The following is a 22,559-nucleotide window of genomic DNA, read 5'->3' on the forward strand; positions in this document are numbered from 1 at the left end:
ACATGAAATTTGTCTAAAAAAGCCTGTAATATTGAATGTATGTGATTTTTAGCAGAATCAGGTATTTTGGAAAGAATCGCAAAAACAAAAATTTGGTTTTACTGGCCTCATATTGGTCACACTCAAAATGACAGTTTTTGAAACATAACTCCAAAAATAGACATGCAAAATGTCTAATAATGCCTGAAGAAATGCATCTTTGAGAGGTTTCCTGAAGAAAAAAAAAACATTTGGTAAGGTTTGCAAAAAAAAAAATAATTTGTTACTCAATTTGACAGTAATGTACTTAGAATCCTGAGATAATGCGAAAAAAGCAATAAAAATGTATTCCAACATAATTCCTAATCCAAACGTGTAAAATGTCTAAAAATGCCTGTGATATCGAATACATGTGAGTTTTACTATATTCAGTTGTTTTTTCATGGTTTGCAAATACAAAAATGAGGTTTTACTCAATATGACTGTATCTGTCACACTCAATGACAGTTTTTTAAACATAACTCCTACACCATACATGAAAAATGGCTAATAATGCCTGAAATAATGCATCTTTGGGAGTTTTACTCGAAACATATGCTTTTTTAAATCTTGCAAATGCAAAAAGTAGTTTTGTACTCAATATGACTATAATGTTCTTAGAATCCTGAGATAATGCGAAAAAACTAATAAAATTGTATTCCAACATAATTCCTAATCCAAACGTGCAAAATATCTAAAAATGCCTGTGATATTGAATAAATGTGAGTTTTACTAGATACAGTTGTTTTTCAATGGTTTGCAAATAAAAAAAATGAGGTTTTAATCAATATGACTGTATACTGTAACTCTCAATATGACAGTTTTTTAAACATAACTCCTACACCACACATGAAAAATCGCTAATAATGCCTGAAATAATGCATCTTTGGGAGTTTTACTCGAATCATATGTTTTTTTTAAATCTTGCAAATGCAAAAAGTAGTTTTTTACTCAATATGACTATAATAGTCTTACAATCCTGAGATAATGCGAAAAAAGCAATAAAAATATATTCAAACATAACTTCCAAACAACTTGTTAGTTGTACTAGAAAAATGATCTTTTGTAAGGTTTGCAAAGACACAAGTTAGTTTTTTTATTCAACATAACAGTGTAACTGTCATACTAAATATGAAATGTTTATAATCATAACTCCAAAACAAAATATGAAATTTGTCTTTAAAAGCCTTTAATATTGAATTTATGTAAGTTTTACCAGAATCAGGTATTTTGGAAAGAATCACAAATACAAATATTAGATTTTACTGGCCTCATATTGGTCACACTCAAAATGACAGTTTTTGAAACATAACTCCAAAAATACACATGCAAAATGTCTAATAATGCCTGAAGAAATGCATCTTCGAGAGTTTTCCTGAAAAAAAACATTTGGTAAGGTTTGCAAAAACAAAATTTGATTTGTTACTCAATTTGACAGTAATGTACTTAGAATCCTGAGATAATGCGAAAAAAGCAATAAAAATGTATTCCAGCATAATTCCTAATCCAAACGTGCAAAATGTCTAAAAATGCATGTGATATTGAATACTTGTGAGTTTTACTAGATACAGTTGTTTTTCTATGGTTTGCAAATACAAAAATGATGTTTTACTCAATATGACTGTATACTGTAACACCCAATATGACAGTTATTTAAACATAACTCCTACACCACACATGAAAAATGGCTAATAATGCCTGAAATAATGCATGTTTGGGAGTTTTACTCGAAACATATGCTTTTTTAAATCTTGCAAATGCAAAAAGTAGTTTTTTACTCAATATGATTATAATAGTCAAATACATTTGTATTGCTTTTTTCGCCTTATCTCAGGATTCTAAGACTATTATAGTCATATTGAGTAAAAAACTACTTTTTGCATTTGCAAGATTTAAAAAAGCATATGTTTCGAGTAAAACTCCCAAAGATGCAGTATTTCAGGCATTATTAGCCATTTTTCATGTGTGGTGTAGGAGTTATGTTTAAATAACTGTCATATTGAGTGTTACAGTATACAGTCATATTGAGTAAAACCTCATTTTTGTATTTGCAAACCATAGAAAAACATCTGTATCTAGTAAAACTCACAAGTATTCAATATCACAGGCATTTTTAGACATTTTCCACGTTTGGATTTAGAATTATGTTGGAATACATTTTTATTGCTTGTTTCGCATTATCTCAGGATTCTAAGTACATTACAGTCAAATTGAGTAACAAATCAAATTTTGTTTTTGCAAACCTTACCAAATGTTTTTTTTCAGGAAAACTCTAGAAGATGCATTTCTTCAGGCATTATTAGACATTTTGCATGTGTATTTTTGGAGTTATGTTTCAAAAACTGTCATTTTGAGTGTGACCAATATGAGGCCAGTAAAATCTAATATTTGTATTTGTGATTCTTTCCAAAATACCTGATTCTGCTAAAACTTACATAAATTCAATATTAAAGGCTTTTTAAGACAAATTTCATATTTGGTTTTGGAGTTATGATTATAAACCTTTGATATTTAGTATGACAGTTACACTGTTATATTGAATAAAAAAACTAACTTGTGTCCTTGCAAACCTTACAAAAGATCATTTTTCGAGTACAACTAACCAAAAAACATATCTCTAGGCATTATTAGCCATGTTTTATTTGTTGTTTAGAAGTTATGTTTGAATACATTTTATTGCTTTTTTCGCATTATCTCAGGATTGTAAGACTATTATAGTCACATTGAGTAAAAAACTACTTTTTGCACTTGCAAGATTTAAAAAAGCATATGTTTCGAGTAAAACTCCCAAAGATGCATTATTTCAGGCATTATTAGCTATTTATCATGTGTGGTGTAGGAGTTATGTTTAAATAACTGTCATATTGAGTGTTACAGTATACAGTCATATTGAGTAAAACCTAATTTTTGTATATTCAAACCATAGAAAAACATCTGTATCTAGTAAAACTCACAAGTATTCAATATCACAGGCATTTTTAGACATTTTGCAGGTTTGGATTAGGAATTATGTCGGAATACATTTTTATTGCTTTTTTCGCATTATCTCAGGATTCTAAGTACATTACTGTCACATTGAGTAAAAAACTACTTTTTGCACTTGCAAGATATAAAAAAGCATATGTTTCGAGTAAAACTCCCAAAGATGCATTATTTCAGGCATTCTTAGCTATTTATCATGTGTGGTGTAGGAGTTATGTTTAAATAACTGTCATATTGAGTGTTACAGTAAACAGTCATATTGAGTAAAACCTAATTTTTGTATATTCAAACCATAGAAAAACATCTGTATCTAGTAAAACTCACAAGTATTCAATATCACAGGCATTTTTAGACATTTTGCAGGTTTGGATTAGGAATTATGTTGGAATACATTTTTATTGCTTTTTTCGCATTATCTCAGGATTTTAAGTACATTACTGTCAAATTGAGTAACAAATCAAATTTTGTTTTTGCAAACCTTACCAAATGTTTTTTTTTTCAGGAAAACTCTCGAAGATGCATTTCTTCAGGCATTTTTAGACATTTTGCATGTGTATTTTTGGAGTTATGTTTCAAAAACTGTCATTTTGAGTGTGACCAATATGAGGCCAGTAAAATCTAATATTTGTATTTGTGATTCTTTCCAAAATACCTGATTTTGGTAAAACTTACATAAATTCAATATCAAGGGCTTTTTAAGACAAATTTCATATTTGGTTTTGGAGTTATGATTATAAACCTTTCATATTTAGTATGACAGTTACACTGTTATATTGAATAAAAAAACTAATTGTGTCCTTGCAAACCTTACAAAAGATCATTTTTCGAGTACAACTAACCCAAAAACATATCTCTAGGCATTATTAGCCATGTTTTATTTGTTGTTTGGAAGTTATGTTTGAATACATTTTTATTGCTTTTTTCGCATTATCTCAGGATTGTAAGACTATTATAGTCACATTGAGTAAAAAACTACTTTTTGCATTTGCAAGATTTAAAAAAGCATATGTTTCGAGTAAAACTCCCAAAATGCAGTATTTCAGGCATTATTAGCCATTTTTCATGTGTGGTGTAGGAGTTATGTTTAAATTACTGTCATATTGAGTGTTACAGTATACAGTCATATTGAGTAAAACCTCATTTTTGTATTTGCAAACCATAGAAAAACATCTGTATCTAGTAAAACTCACAAGTATTCAATATCACAGGCATTTTTAGACATTTTCCACGTTTGGATTTAGAATTATGTTGGAATACATTTTTATTGCTCTTTTCGCATTATCTCAGGATTCTAAGTACATTACTGTCAAATTGAGTAACAAATCAAATTGTGTTTTTGCAAACCTTACCAAATGTTTTTTTTCTGGAAAACTCTAGAAGATGCATTTCTTCAGGCATTATTAGACATTTTGCATGTGTATTTTTGGAGTTATGTTTCAAAAACTGTCATTTTGAGTGTGACCAATATGAGGCCAGTAAAATCCAATATTTGTATTTGTGATTCTTTCCAAAATACCTGATTTTGGTAGAACTTACATAAATTCAATATCAAGGGCTTTTTAAGACAAATTTCATATTTGGTTTTGGAGTTATGATTATAAACCTTTCATATTTAGTATGACAGTTACACTGTTATATTGAATAAAAAAACTAACTTGTGTCCTTGCAAACCTTACAAAAGATCATTTTTTCGAGTACAACTAACCAAAAAACATATCTCTAGGCATTATTAGCCATGTTGCATGTGTTGTTTAGAAGTTATGTTTGAATACATTTTTATTGCTTTTTTCGCATTATCTCAGGATTGTGAGACTATTATAGTCACATTGAGTAAAAAACTACTTTTTGCACTTGCAAGATTTAAAAAAGCATATGTTTCGAGTAAAACTCCCAAATTTGCATTATTTCAGGCATTATTAGCTATTTATCATGTGTGGTGTAGGAGTTATGTTTAAATAACTGTCATATTGAGTGTTACAGTATACAGTCATATTGAGTAAAACCTAATTTTTGTATATTCAAACCATAGAAAAACATCTGTATCTAGTAAAACTCACAAGTATTCAATATCACAGGCATTTTTAGACATTTTGCAGGTTTGGATTAGGAATTATGTCGGAATACATTTTTATTGCTTTTTTCGTATTATCTCAGGATTCTAAGTACATTACTGTCACATTGAGTAAAAAACTACTTTTTGCACTTGCAAGATATAAAAAAGCATATGTTTCGAGTAAAACTCCCAAAGATGCATTATTTCAGGCATTCTTAGCTATTTATCATGTGTGGTGTAGGAGTTATGTTTAAATAACTGTCATATTGAGTGTTACAGTAAACAGTCATATTGAGTAAAACCTAATTTTTGTATATTCAAACCATAGAAAAACATCTGTATCTAGTAAAACTCACAAGTATTCAATATCACAGGCATTTTTAGACATTTTGCAGGTTTGGATTAGGAATTATGTTGGAATACATTTTTATTGCTTTTTTCGCATTATCTCAGGATTCTAAGTACATTACTGTCAAATTGAGTAACAAATCAAATTTTGTTTTTGCAAACCTTACCAAATGTTTTTTTTTTTCAGGAAAACTCTCGAAGATGCATTTCTTCAGGCATTATTAGACATTTTGCATCTGTATTTTTGGAGTTATGTTTCAAAAACTGTCATTTTGAGTGTGACCAATATGAGGCCAGTAAAATCTAATATTTGTATTTGTGATTCTTTCCAAAATACCTGATTTTGGTAAAACTTACATGAATTCAATATCAAGGGCTTTTTAAGACAAATTTCATATTTGGTTTTGGAGTTATGATTATAAACCTTTCATATTTAGTATGACAGTTACACTGTTATATTGAATAAAAAATCTAACTTGTGTCTTTGCAAACCTTACAAAAGATCATTTTTCTAGTACAACTAACAAAAAAAACATATCTCTAGCTATTATTAGCCATTTTGCATGTGTTGTTTAGAAGTTATGTTTGAATACATTTGTATTGCTTTTTTCGCATAATCTCAGGATTCTAAGACTATTATAGTCATATTTAGTAAAAAACTACTTTTTGCATTTGCAAGATTTAAAAAAGCATATGTTTCGAGTAAAACTCCCAAAGATGCATTTTTTCAGGCATATTAGCCATTTTTCATGTGTGGTGTAGGAGTTATGTTTAAATAACTGTCATATTGAGTGTTAGAGTATACAGTCATATTGATTAAAACCTCAATTTTCTATTTGCAAACCATAGAAAACAACTGTATCTAGTAAAACTCACATGTATTCAATATCACAGGCATTTTTAGACATTTTGCACGTTTGGATTAGGAATTATGTTTGAATACATTTTTATTGCTTTTTTCGCATTATCTCAGGATTCTAAGTACATTACTGTCAAATTGAGTAATAAATAAAATGTTGTTTTTTCAAACCTTACCAAATGTTTTTTTTTTCGGGAAAACTCTCGAAGATGCATTTCTTCGGGCATTATTAGACATTTTGCATGTGTATTTTTGGAGTTAAGTTTCAAAAACTGTCATTTTGAGTGTGACCAATATGAGGCCAGTTAAATCTAATATTTGTATTGGTGATTCTTTCCAAAATACCTGATTCTGCTAAAACTTACATAAATTAAATATTAAAGGCTTTCTAAGACAAATTTCATATTTGGTTTTGGAGTTATGATTATAAACCTTTCATATTTAGTATGACAGTTACACTGTTATATTGAATAAAAAAACTAACTTGTGTCCTTGCAAACCTTACAAAAGATCATTTTTCGAGTACAACTAACCAAAAAACATATCTCTAGGCATTATTAGCCATGTTTTTTTTGTTGTTTAGAAGTTATGTTTGAATACATTTTTATTGCTTTTTTCGCATTATCTCAGGATTGTAAGACTATTATAGTCACATTGAGTAAAAAACTACTTTTTGCACTTGCAAGATTTAAAAAAGCATATGTTTCGAGTAAAACTCCCAAAGATGCATTATTTCAGGCATTATTAGCTATTTATCATGTGTGGTGTAGGAGTTATGTTTAAATAACTGTCATATTGAGTGTTACAGTATACAGTCATATTGAGTAAAACCTCATTTTTGTATTTGCAAACCATAGAAAAACATCTGTATCTAGTAAAACTCACAAGTATTCAATATCACAGGCATTTTTAGACATTTTCCACGTTTGGATTTAGAATTATGTTGGAATACATTTTTATTGCTCTTTTCGCATTATCTCAGGATTCTAAGTACATTACTGTCAAATTGAGTAACAAATCAAATTGTGTTTTTGCAAACCTTACCAAATGTTTTTTTTCTGGAAAACTCTAGAAGATGCATTTCTTCAGGCATTATTAGACATTTTGCATGTGTATTTTTGGAGTTATGTTTCAAAAACTGTCATTTTGAGTGTGACCAATATGAGGCCAGTAAAATCCAATATTTGTATTTGTGATTCTTTCCAAAATACCTGATTTTGGTAGAACTTACATAAATTCAATATCAAGGGCTTTTTAAGACAAATTTCATATTTGGTTTTGGAGTTATGATTATAAACCTTTCATATTTAGTATGACAGTTACACTGTTATATTGAATAAAAAAACTAACTTGTGTCCTTGCAAACCTTACAAAAGATCATTTTTTCGAGTACAACTAACCAAAAAACATATCTCTAGGCATTATTAGCCATGTTGCATGTGTTGTTTAGAAGTTATGTTTGAATACATTTTTATTGCTTTTTTCGCATTATCTCAGGATTGTGAGACTATTATAGTCACATTGAGTAAAAAACTACTTTTTGCACTTGCAAGATTTAAAAAAGCATATGTTTCGAGTAAAACTCCCAAATTTGCATTATTTCAGGCATTATTAGCTATTTATCATGTGTGGTGTAGGAGTTATGTTTAAATAACTGTCATATTGAGTGTTACAGTATACAGTCATATTGAGTAAAACCTAATTTTTGTATATTCAAACCATAGAAAAACATCTGTATCTAGTAAAACTCACAAGTATTCAATATCACAGGCATTTTTAGACATTTTGCAGGTTTGGATTAGGAATTATGTCGGAATACATTTTTATTGCTTTTTTCGCATTATCTCAGGATTCTAAGTACATTACTGTCACATTGAGTAAAAAACTACTTTTTGCACTTGCAAGATATAAAAAAGCATATGTTTCGAGTAAAACTCCCAAAGATGCATTATTTCAGGCATTCTTAGCTATTTATCATGTGTGGTGTAGGAGTTATGTTTAAATAACTGTCATATTGAGTGTTACAGTAAACAGTCATATTGAGTAAAACCTAATTTTTGTATATTCAAACCATAGAAAAACATCTGTATCTAGTAAAACTCACAAGTATTCAATATCACAGGCATTTTTAGACATTTTGCAGGTTTGGATTAGGAATTATGTTGGAATACATTTTTATTGCTTTTTTCGCATTATCTCAGGATTCTAAGTACATTACTGTCAAATTGAGTAACAAATCAAATTTTGTTTTTGCAAACCTTACCAAATGTTTTTTTTTTTCAGGAAAACTCTCGAAGATGCATTTCTTCAGGCATTATTAGACATTTTGCATCTGTATTTTTGGAGTTATGTTTCAAAAACTGTCATTTTGAGTGTGACCAATATGAGGCCAGTAAAATCTAATATTTGTATTTGTGATTCTTTCCAAAATACCTGATTTTGGTAAAACTTACATGAATTCAATATCAAGGGCTTTTTAAGACAAATTTCATATTTGGTTTTGGAGTTATGATTATAAACCTTTCATATTTAGTATGACAGTTACACTGTTATATTGAATAAAAAATCTAACTTGTGTCTTTGCAAACCTTACAAAAGATCATTTTTCTAGTACAACTAACAAAAAAACCATATCTCTAGCTATTATTAGCCATTTTGCATGTGTTGTTTAGAAGTTATGTTTGAATACATTTGTATTGCTTTTTTCGCATAATCTCAGGATTCTAAGACTATTATAGTCATATTTAGTAAAAAACTACTTTTTGTATTTGCAAGATTTAAAAAAGCATATGTTTCGAGTAAAACTCCCAAAGATGCATTTTTTCAGGCATATTAGCCATTTTTCATGTGTGGTGTAGGAGTTATGTTTAAATAACTGTCATATTGAGTGTTACAGTATACAGTCATATTGATTAAAACCTCAATTTTCTATTTGCAAACCATAGAAAACAACTGTATCTAGTAAAACTCACATGTATTCAATATCACAGGCATTTTTAGACATTTTGCACGTTTGGATTAGGAATTATGTTTGAATACATTTTTATTGCTTTTTTCGCATTATCTCAGGATTCTAAGTACATTACTGTCAAATTGAGTAATAAATAAAATGTTGTTTTTTCAAACCTTACCAAATGTTTTTTTTTTCGGGAAAACTCTCGAAGATGCATTTCTTCGGGCATTATTAGACATTTTGCATGTGTATTTTTGGAGTTAAGTTTCAAAAACTGTCATTTTGAGTGTGACCAATATGAGGCCAGTTAAATCTAATATTTGTATTGGTGATTCTTTCCAAAATACCTGATTCTGCTAAAACTTACATAAATTAAATATTAAAGGCTTTCTAAGACAAATTTCATATTTGGTTTTGGAGTTATGATTATAAACCTTTCATATTTAGTATGACAGTTACACTGTTATATTGAATAAAAAAACTAACTTGTGTCCTTGCAAACCTTACAAAAGATCATTTTTCGAGTACAACTAACCAAAAAACATATCTCTAGGCATTATTAGCCATGTTTTTTTTGTTGTTTAGAAGTTATGTTTGAATACATTTTTATTGCTTTTTTCGCATTATCTCAGGATTGTAAGACTATTATAGTCACATTGAGTAAAAAACTACTTTTTGCACTTGCAAGATTTAAAAAAGCATATGTTTCGAGTAAAACTCCCAAAGATGCATTATTTCAGGCATTATTAGCTATTTATCATGTGTGGTGTAGGAGTTATGTTTAAATAACTGTCATATTGAGTGTTACAGTATACAGTCATATTGAGTAAAACCAAATTTTTGTATATTCAAACCATAGAAAAACATCTGTATCTAGTAAAACTCACAAGTATTCAATATCACAGGCATTTTTAGACATTTTGCAGGTTTGGATTAGGAATTATGTTGGAATACATTTTTATTGCTTTTTTCGCATTATCTCAGGATTCTAAGTACATTACTGTCAAATTGAGTAACAAATCAAATTTTGTTTTTGCAAACCTTACCAAATGTTTTATTTTCTGGAAAACTCTCGAAGATGCATTTCTTCAGGCATTATTAGACATTTTGCCTGTGTATTTTTGGAGTTATGTTTCAAAAACTGTCATTTTGAGTGTGACCAATATGAGGCCAGTAAAATCTAATATTTGTATTTGTGATTCTTTCCAAAATACCTGATTCTGCTAAAACTTACATAAATTCAATATTAAAGGGTTTTTAAGACACATTTCATATTTGGTTTTGGAGTTATGATTATAAACCTTTCATATTTAATATGACAGTTACACTGTTATATTGAATAAAAAAACTAACTTGTGTCTTTGCAAACCTTACAAAAGATCATTTTTCTAGTACAACTAACAAAAAAACATATCTCTAGCTATTATTAGCCATTTTGCATGTGTTGTTTAGAAGTTATGTTTGAATACATTTGTATTGCTTTTTTCGCATAATCTCAGGATTCTAAGACTATTTTAGTCATATTGAGTAAAAAACTACTTTTTGCATTTGCAAGATTTAAAAAAGCATATGTTTCGAGTAAAACTCCCAAAGATGCATTTTTTCAGGCATTATTAGCCATTTTTCATGTGTGGTGTAGGAGTTATGTTTAAATAACTGTCATATTGAGTGTTACAGTATACAGTCATATTGAGTAAAACCTCATTTTTGTATTTGCAAACCATTGAAAAACAACTGTATCTAGTAAAACTCACATGTATTCAATATCACAGGCGTTTTTTAGACATTTTGGACGTTTGGATTAGGAATTATGTTTGAATACATTTTTATTGCTTTTTTCGCATTATCTCAGGATTCTAAGTACATTACTGTCAAATTGAGTAACAAATAAAATTTTGTTTTTGCAAACCTTAGCAAATGTTTTTTTTTCAGGAAAACTCTCGAAGATGCATTTCTTCGGGCATTATTAGACATTTTGCATGTGTATTTTTGGAGTTATGTTTCAAAAACTGTCATTTGGAGTGTGACCAATATGAGGCCAGTAAAATCTAATATTTGTATTTGTGTTTCTTTCCAAAATACCTGATTCTGGTAAAACTTACATAAATTCAATATTAAAGGCTTTTTTTAAGACAAATTTCATATTTGGTTTTGGAGTTATGATTATAAACCTTTCATATTTAGTATGACAGTTACACTGTTATATTGAATAAAAAAACTAACTTGTGTCCTTGCAAACCTTACAAAAGATCATTTTTCGAGTACAACTAACCAAAAAACATATCTCTAGGCATTATTAGCCATGTTTTTTTTGTTGTTTAGAAGTTATGTTTGAATACATTTTTATTGCTTTTTTCGCATTATCTCAGGATTGTAAGACTATTATAGTCACATTGAGTAAAAAACTACTTTTTGCACTTGCAAGATTTAAAAAAGCATATGTTTCGAGTAAAACTCCCAAAGATGCATTATTTCAGGCATTATTAGCTATTTATCATGTGTGGTGTAGGAGTTATGTTTAAATAACTGTCATATTGAGTGTTACAGTATACAGTCATATTGAGTAAAACCTCATTTTTGTATATTCAAACCATAGAAAAACATCTGTATCTAGTAAAACTCACAAGTATCCAATATCACAGGCATTATTAGACATTTTGCATGTGTATTTTTGGAGTTATGTTTCAAAAACTGTCCTTTTGAGTGTGGCCAATATGAGGCCAGTAAAATCTAATATTTGTATTTGTGATTCTTTCCAAAATACCTGATTCTGCTAAAACTTACATAAATTCAATATTAAAGGCCTTTTAAGACAAATTTCATATTTGGTTTTGGAGTTATTATTATAAACCTTTCATATTTAGTATGACAGTTACACTGTTATGTTGAATAACAAAACTAACTTATGTCTTTGCAAACCTTACAAAAGATCATTTTTATAGTACAACTAAGAAAAAAACATATATGTAGATATTATTAGCCATTTTGCATGTGTTGTTTAGAAGTTATGTTTGAATAAATTTTTATTGCTTTTTTCGCATTATCTCAGGATTCTAAGACTATTACAGTTATATTGAGTAAAAAACTACTTTTTGCATTTGCAAGATTTAAAAAAGCATATGTTTCGAGTAAAACTCCCAAAGATGCATTATTTCAGGCATTATTAGCTATTTATCATGTGTGGTGTAGGAGTTATGTTTAAATAACTGTCAAATTGAGTGTTACAGTATACAGTCATATTGAGTAAAACCTAATTTTTGTATATTCAAACCATAGAAAAACATCTGTATCTAGTAAAACTCACAAGTATCCAATATCACAGGCATTATTAGACATTTTGCATGTGTATTTTTGGAGTTATGTTTCAAAAACTGTCATTTTGAGTGTGGCCAATATGAGGCCAGTAAAATCTAATATTTGTATTTGTGATTCTTTCCAAAATACCTGATTCTGCTAAAACTTACATAAATTCAATATTAAAGGCCTTTTAAGACACATTTCATATTTGGTTTTGGAGTTATGATTATAAACCTTTCATATTTAGTATGACAGTTACACTGTTATGTTGAATAAAAAAACTAACTTATGTCTTTGCAAACCTTACAAAAGATCATTTTTATAGTACAACTAAGAAAAAAACATATCTCTAGGCATTATTAGCCATTTTGCATGTGTTGTTTAGAAGTTATGTTTGAATACATTATTATTATTTTTTTTCGCATTATCTCAGGATTCTAAGACTATTATAGTCATATTGAGTAAAAAACTACTTTTTATATTTGCAAGATTTAAAAAAGCATATGTTTCGAGTAAAACTCCCAAAGATGCATTATTTCAGGCATTATTAGCCATTTTTCATGTATGGTGTAGGAGTTATGTTTAAATAACTGTCATATTGAGTGTTACAGTATACAGTCATATTGAGTAAAACCTCATTTTTGTATTTGCAAACCATTGAAAAACAACTGTATCTAGTAAAACTCACAAGTATTCAATATCACAGGCATTTTTAGACATTTTGCACGTTTGGATTAGGAATTATGTTTGAATACATTTTTATTGCTTTTTTCGCATTATCTCAGGATTCTAAGTACATTACTGTCAAATTGAGTAACAAATCAAATTTTGATTTGCAAACCTTACCAAATGTTTTTTTTTTTCTGGAAAACTCTCGAAGATGCTTATCTTCGGGCATTATTAGACATTTTGCATGTGTATTTTTGGAGTTATGTTTCAAAAACTGTCATTTTGAGTGTGACCAATATGAGGCCAGTAAAATCTAATATTTGTATTTGTGATTCTTTCCAAAATACCTGATTCTGCTAAAACTTACATAAATTCAATATTAAAGGCTTTTTAAGACAAATTTCATATTTGGTTTTGGAGTTATGATTATGAACCTTTCATATTTAGTATGACAGTTACACTCTTATGTTGAATAAAAAAACTAACTTTTGTCTTTGCAAACCTTACAAAAGATCATTTGTATAGTACAACTAAGAAAAAAACATATCTCTAGGCATTATTAGCCATTTTGCATGTGTTGTTTAGAAGTTATGTTTGAAAACATTTTTATTGCTTTTTTCGCATTATCTCAGGATTCTAAGACTATTATAGTCATATTGAGTAAAAAACTACTTTTTATATTTGCAAGATTTAAAAAAGCATATGTTTCGAGTAAAACTCCCAAAGATGCATTATTTCAGGCATTATTAGCCATTTTTCATGTGTGGTGTAGGAGTTATGTTTAAATAACTGTCATATTGAGTGTTACAGTATACAGTCATATTGAGTAAAACCTCATTTTTGTATTTGCAAACCATTGAAAAACAACTGTATCTAGTAAAACTCACATGTATTCAATATCACAGGCATTTTTAGACATTTTGCACGTTTGGATTAGGAATTATGTTTGAATACTTTTGTATTGCTTTTTTTGCATTATCTCAGGATTGTAAGACTATTATAGTCACATTGAGTAAAAAAACTACTTTTTGCACTTGCAAGATTTAAAAAAGCATATGTTTCGAGTAAAACTCCCAAAGATGCATTATTTCAGGCATTATTAGCTATTTATCATGTGTGGTGTAGGAGTTATGTTTAAATAACTGTCATATTGAGTGTTACAGTATACAGTTATATTGAGTAAAACCTAATTTTTGTATATTCAAACCATAGAAAAACATCTGTATCTAGTAAAACTCATAAGTATCCAATATCACAGGCATTATTAGACATTTTGCATGTGTATTTTTGGAGTTATGTTTCAAAAACTGTCATTTTGAGTGTGACCAATATGAGGCCAGTAAAATCTAATATTTGTATTGGTGATTCTTTCCAAAATACCAGATTCTGCTAAAACTTACATAAATTAAATATTAAAGGCTTTTTAAGACAAATTTCATATTTGGTTTTGGAGTTATGATTATAAACCTTTCATATTTAGTATGACAGTTACACTGCTATATTGAATAAAAAAACTAACTTGTGTCCTTGCAAACCTTACAAAAGATCATTTTTCGAGTACAACTAACCAAAAAACATATCTCTAGGCATTATTAGCCATGTTTTATTTGTTGTTTAGAAGTTATGTTTGAATACATTTTTATTGCTTTTTTCGCATTATCTCAGGATTCTAAGACTATTACAGTCATATTGAGTAAAAAACTACTTTTTATATTTGCAAGATTTAAAAAAGCATATGTTTCGAGTAAAACTCCCAAAGATGCATTATTTCAGGCATTATTAGCCATTTTTCATGTGTGGTGTAGGAGTTATGTTTAAATAACTGTCATATTGAGTGTTACAGTCATATTGAGTAAAACCTCATTTTTGTATTTGCAAACCATTGAAAAACAACTGTATCTAGTAAAACTCACATGTATTCAATATCACAGGCATTTTTAGACATTTTGGAGGTTTGGATTAGGAATTATGTTTGAATACATTTTTATTGTTTTTTTCGCATTATCTCAGGATTGTAAGACTATTATAGTCACATTGAGTAAAAAACTACTTTTTGCACTTGCAAGATTTAAAAAAGCATATGTTTCGAGTAAAACTCCCAAAGATGCATTATTTCAGGCATTATTAGCTATTTATCATGTGTGGTGTAGGAGTTATGTTTAAATAACTGTCATATTGAGTATTACAGTATACAGTCATATTGAGTAAAAACCTAATTTTTGTATATTCAAACCATAGAAAAACATCTGTATCTAGTAAAACTCACAAGTATTCAATATCACAGGCATTTTTAGACATTTTGCAGGTTTGGATTAGGAATTATGTTGGAATACATTTTTATTGCTTTTTTCGCATTATCTCAGGATTCTAAGTACATTACTGTCAAATTGAGTAACAAATCAAATTTTGTTTTTGCAAACCTTACCATTTTTTTTTTCAGGAAAACTCTCGAAGATGCTTATCTTCGGGCATTATTAGACATTTTGCATGTGTATTTTTGGAGTTATGTTTCAAAAACTGTCATTTTGAGTGTGGCCAATATGAGGCAAGTAAAATATAATATTTGTATTTGTGATTCTTTCCAAAATACCTGATTCTGCTAAAACTTACATAAATTCAATATTAAAGGCTTTTTAAGGCAAATTTCATATTTGGTTTTGGAGTTATGATTATAAACCTTTCATATTCAGTATGACAGTTACACTGTTATATTGAATAAAAAAACTAACTTGTGTCTTTGCAAACCTTACAAAAGATCATGTTTCTGGTACAACTAACAAAAAAACATATCTCTAGCTATTATTAGCCATGTTGCATGTGCTGTTTAGAAGTTATGTTTGATTACATTTGTATTGCTTTTTTCGCATAATCTCAGGATTCTAAGACTATTATAGTCATATTGAGTAAAAAACTACTTTTTGCATTTGCAAGATTTACAAAAGCATATGTTTCGAGTAAAACTCCCAAAGATGCATTTTTTCAGGCATTATTAGCCATTTTTCATGTGTGGTGTAGGAGTTATGTTTAAATAACTGTCATATTGAGTGTTACAGTATACAGTCATATTGATTAAAACCTCATTTTTGTATTTGCAAACCATAGAAAAACAACTGTATCTAGTAAAACTCACATGTATTCAATATCACAGGCATTTTTAGACATTTAGCAGGTTTGGATTAGGAATTGTGTTGAAATACATTTGTATTGCTTTTTTCGCATTATCTCAGGATTCTAAGTACATTACTGTCAAATTGAGTAATAAATCCAATTTTGTTTTTGCAAACCTTACCAAATGTTTTTTTTCTGGAAAACTCTCGAAGATGCATTTCTTCGGGCATTAATAGACATTTTGCATGTGTATTTTTGGAGTTATGTTTCAAAAACTGTCATTTTGAGTGTGACCAATATGAGGCCAGTAAAATCTAATATTTGTATTTGTGATTAATCCAAAATACCTGATTTTGGTAAAACTTACATAAATTTAATATCAAGGGCTTTTTAAGACAAATTTCATATTTGGTTTTGGAGTTATGATTATAAACCTTTCATATTTAGTATGACAGTTACACTGTTATATTGAATAAAAAAACTAACTTGTGTCTTTGCAAACCTTACAAAAGATCATTTTTCTAGTACAACTAACAAAAAAACATATCTCTAGCTATTATTAGCCATTTTGCATGTGTTGTTTAGAAGTTATGTTTGAATACATTTGTATTGCTTTTTTCGCATAATCTCAGGATTCTAAGACTATTATAGTCATATTGAGTAAAAAACGACTTTTTGCATTTGCAAGATTTAAAAAAGCATATGTTTCGAGTAAAACTCCCAAAGATGCATTTTTTCAGGCATTATTAGCCATTTTTCATGTGTGGTGTAGGAGTTATGTTTAAATAACTGTCATATTGAGTGTTACAGTATACAGTCATATTGATTAAAACCTCATTTTTGTATTTGCAAACCATATAAAAACAACTGTATCTAGTAAAACTCACATGTATTCAATATCACAGGCAATTTTAGACATTTTGCACGTTTGGATTAGGAATTATGTTTGAATACATTTTTATTGCTTTTTTCGCATTATCTCAGGATTCTAAGTACATTACTGTCAAATTGAGTAACAAATCAAATTTTGTTTTTGCAAACCTTACCATTTTTTTTTTCAGGAAAACTCTCGAAGATGCTTATCTTCGGGCATTATTAGACATTTTGCATGTGTATTTTTGGAGTTATGTTTCAAAAACTGTCATTTTGAGTGTGGCCAATATGAGGCAAGTAAAATATAATATTTGTATTTGTGATTCTTTCCAAAATACCTGATTCTGCTAAAACTTACATAAATTCAATATTAAAGGCTTTTTAAGGCAAATTTCATATTTGGTTTTGGAGTTATGATTATAAACCTTTCATATTCAGTATGACAGTTACACTGTTATATTGAATAAAAAAACTAACTTGTGTCTTTGCAAACCTTACAAAAGATCATGTTTCTGGTACAACTAACAAAAAAACATATCTCTAGCTATTATTAGCCATGTTGCATGTGCTGTTTAGAAGTTATGTTTGATTACATTTGTATTGCTTTTTTCGCATAATCTCAGGATTCTAAGACTATTATAGTCATATTGAGTAAAAAACTACTTTTTGCATTTGCAAGATTTACAAAAGCATATGTTTCGAGTAAAACTCCCAAAGATGCATTTTTTCAGGCATTATTAGCCATTTTTCATGTGTGGTGTAGGAGTTATGTTTAAATAACTGTCATATTGAGTGTTACAGTATACAGTCATATTGATTAAAACCTCATTTTTGTATTTGCAAACCATAGAAAAACAACTGTATCTAGTAAAACTCACATGTATTCAATATCACAGGCATTTTTAGACATTTAGCAGGTTTGGATTAGGAATTGTGTTGAAATACATTTGTATTGCTTTTTTCGCATTATCTCAGGATTCTAAGTACATTACTGTCAAATTGAGTAATAAATCCAATTTTGTTTTTGCAAACCTTACCAAATGTTTTTTTTCTGGAAAACTCTCGAAGATGCATTTCTTCGGGCATTAATAGACATTTTGCATGTGTATTTTTTGAGTTATGTTTCAAAAACTGTCATTTTGAGTGTGACCAATATGAGGCCAGTAAAATCTAATATTTGTATTTGTGATTAATCCAAAATACCTGATTTTGGTAAAACTTACATAAATTTAATATCAAGGGCTTTTTAAGACAAATTTCATATTTGGTTTTGGAGTTATGATTATAAACCTTTCATATTTAGTATGACAGTTACACTGTTATATTGAATAAAAAAACTAACTTGTGTCTTTGCAAACCTTACAAAAGATCATTTTTCTAGTACAACTAACAAAAAAACATATCTCTAGCTATTATTAGCCATTTTGCATGTGTTGTTTAGAAGTTATGTTTGAATACATTTGTATTGCTTTTTTCGCATAATCTCAGGATTCTAAGACTATTATAGTCATATTGAGTAAAAAACGACTTTTTGCATTTGCAAGATTTAAAAAAGCATATGTTTCGAGTAAAACTCCCAAAGATGCATTTTTTCAGGCATTATTAGCCATTTTTCATGTGTGGTGTAGGAGTTATGTTTAAATAACTGTCATATTGAGTGTTACAGTATACAGTCATATTGATTAAAACCTCATTTTTGTATTTGCAAACCATATAAAAACAACTGTATCTAGTAAAACTCACATGTATTCAATATCACAGGCAATTTTAGACATTTTGCACGTTTGGATTAGGAATTATGTTTGAATACATTTTTATTGCTTTTTTCGCATTATCTCAGGATTCTAAGTACATTACTGTCAAATTGAGTAATAAATCAAATTTTGTTTTTGCAAACCTTACCAAATGTTTTTTTTTTCAGGAAAACTCTTGAAGATGCATTTCTTCGGGCATTTTTAGACATTTTGCATGTGTATTTTTGGAGTTATGTTTCAAAAACTGTCATTTTGAGTGTGACCAATATGAGGCCAGTAAAATCTAATATTTGTATTGGTGATTCTTTCCAAAATACCTGATTCTGCTAAAACTTACATAAATTAAATATTAAAGGCTTTTTAAGACAAATTTCATATTTGGTTTTGGAGTTATGATTATAAACCTTTCATATTTAGTATGACAGTTACACTGTTATATTGAATTAAAAAACTAACTTGTGTCCTTGCAAACCTTACAAAAGATCATTTTTCGAGTACAACTAACCAAAAAACATATCTCTAGGCATTATTAGCCATGTTTTATTTGTTGTTTAGAAGTTATGTTTGAATACATTTTTATTGCTTTTTTCGCATTATCTCAGGATTGTAAGACTATTATAGTCATATTGAGTAAAAAGCTACTTTTTGCATTTGCAAGATTTAAAAAAGCATATGTTTCGAGTAAAACTCCCAAAGATGCATTATTTCAGGCATTATTAGCTATTTTTCATGTGTGGTGTAGGAGTTTTGTTTAAATTACTGTCATATTGAGTGTTACAGTATACAGTCATATTGAGTAAAACCTCATTTTTGTATTTGCAAACCATGAAAAAACAACTTTATCTAGTAAAACTCACAAGTATTCAATATCACAGGCATTTTTAGACATTTTACACGTTTGGTTTAGGAATTATGTTGGAATACATTTTTATTGCTTTTTTCGCATTATCTCAGGATTCTAAGTACATTACTGTCAAATTGAGTAACAAATCAAATTTTGTTTTTGCAAACCTTACCAAATGTTTTTTTTTTTTTCAGAAAAACTCTCGAAGATGCATTTCTTCGGGCATTATTAGACATTTTGCACGTGTATTTTTTGAGTTATGTTTCAAAAACTGTCATTTTGAGTGTGACCAATATGAGGCAAGTAAAATGTAATATTTGTATTTTTGATTCTTTCCAAAATACCTGATTCTGGTAAAACTTACATAAATTCAATATTAAAGGCTTTTTAAGACAAATTTCATATTTGGTTTTGGAGTTATGATTATAAACCTTTCATATTTAGTATGACAGTTACACTGTTATATTGAATAAAAAAACTAACTTGTGTCTTTGCAAACCTTACAAAAGATCATTTTCTAGTACAACTAACAAAATAACATATCTCTAGGCAATATCACTCATTTTGCATGTGTTGTTTAGAAGTTATGTTTGAATAAATTTTTATTGCTTTTTTCGCCTTATTTTAGGATTGTAAGACTATTATAGTCACATTGAGTAAAAAACTACTTTTTTCATTTGCAAGATTTAAAAAAGCATATGTTTCGAGTAAAACTCCCAAAGATGCATTATTTCAGGCATTATTGGCTATTTATCATGTGTGGTGTAGGAGTTATGTTTAAATAACTGTCATATTGAGTGTTACAGTATACAGTCATATTGAGTAAAACCTCATTTTTGTATTTGCAAACCATAGAAAACATCTGTAGCTAGTAAAACTCACAAGTATTCAATATCACAGGCATTTTTAGACATTTTGCACGTTTGAATTAGGAAATATGTTGGAATGCATTTTTATTGCTTTCTTCGCATTATCTCAGGATTCTAAGTACATTACTGTCAAATTGAGTAACGAATCAAATTTTGTTTTTGCAAACCTTACCAAATGTTTTTTTTCAGGAAAACTCTCGAAGATGCATTTCTTCAGGCATTATTAGACATTTTGCATGTGTATTTTTGGAGTTATGTTTCAAAAACTGTCATTTTGAGTGTGACTAATATGAGGCCAGTAAAATCTAATATTTGTATTTGTGATTCTTTCCAAAATACCTAACTCTGCTAAAACTTACATGAATTCAATATTAAAGGCTTTTTAAGACAAATTTCATATTTGGTTTTGGAGTTATGATTATAAACCTTTCATATTTAGTATGACAGTTACACTGTTATGTTGAATAAAAAAACTAACTTGTGTATTTGCAAACCTTACAAAAGATCATTTTTCTACTACAACTAACAAAAAAACATATCTCTAGCTATTATTAGCCATTTTGCATGTGTTGTTTAGAAGTTATGTTTGAATAAATTTTTATTGCTTTTTTCGCATTATCTCAGGATTCTAAGACTATTATAGTCATATTGAGTAAAAAACTACTTTTTGCATTTGCAAGATTTAAAAAAGCATATGTTTCGAGTAAAACTCCCAAAGATGCATTATTTCAGGCATTATTAGCCATTTTTCATGTGTGGTGTAGGAGTTAGGTTTAAATAACTGTCAAATTGAGTGTTACAGTGTACAGTCATATTGAGTAAAACCTCATTGTTGTATTTGCAAACCATAGAAAAACATATGTATCTAGTAAAACTCACAAGTATTCAATATCACAGCCATTTTTAGACATTTTGTACGTTTGGATTCAAAATTATGTTGGAATACATTGTTATTGCTTTTTTCGCATTATCTCAGGATTCTAAGTACATTACTGTCAAATTGAGTAACAAATCAAATTTTGTTTTTGAAAACCTTACCAAATGGGTTTTTTCAGGAAAACTTTCGAAGATGCATTTCTTCGGGCATTATTAGATATTTTGCATGTGTATTTTTGGAGTTATGTTTCAAAAACTGTCATTTTGAGTGTTACCAATATGAGGCCAGTAAAATCTAATATTTGTATTTGTGATTTTTTCCAAAATACCTGATTTTGGTAAAACTTACATAAATTCAATATTAAAGGCTTTTTAAGACACATTTCATATTTATTTTTGGAGTTATGATTATAAACCTTTCATATTTAGTATGACAGTTACACTGTTATATTGAATAAAAAAACTAACTTTTGTCTTTGCAAACCTTACAAAAGATCATTTTTCTAGTACAACTAACAAAAAAACATATCTCTGGGCATTATTAGCCATTTTGCATGTGTTGTTTAGAAGTTATGTTTGAATACATTTTGCATGTGGCTCCACGGTGTGGCGCACATTTGTAACATTGTTAAAGTCGTTTGTACGGCCACCGTCAGTGTGATCTGTAAGGCTGTTGACTGTTGATTAAGTATGTCTTGCAGTCATTCATGTATGTCATATTACAGGGAAAAAAATGTAATAGTTAGTTTGAGCATAAACCTTTTATAAGAGGCTACATATATTTTTCGCCTTGAATGTGAAAATGCACATAAATATTAAACAAATTTGATTTACCTTAAAATTACATATAAAACTTTTAGATTGTTAGTATGGACAAATACTTTTATATAACAAGCTACATATTTAATTAAAGTTAATTACTGTAATTTTACATGAAATCGAAAGTAATTTGAGAAAACAGAAAATAATATGTATAATTAATTTGGTATTTTTCTGTAAAAAAATAGGAATATACATAGGTCGTCATTACTGGTATATTATTCAAAATAACAGGCG

Source organism: Nerophis ophidion, linkage group LG08 (genome assembly GCF_033978795.1).
Source record: "Nerophis ophidion isolate RoL-2023_Sa linkage group LG08, RoL_Noph_v1.0, whole genome shotgun sequence".
In the NCBI taxonomy this organism is placed as follows: Eukaryota; Metazoa; Chordata; class Actinopteri; order Syngnathiformes; family Syngnathidae; genus Nerophis; species Nerophis ophidion.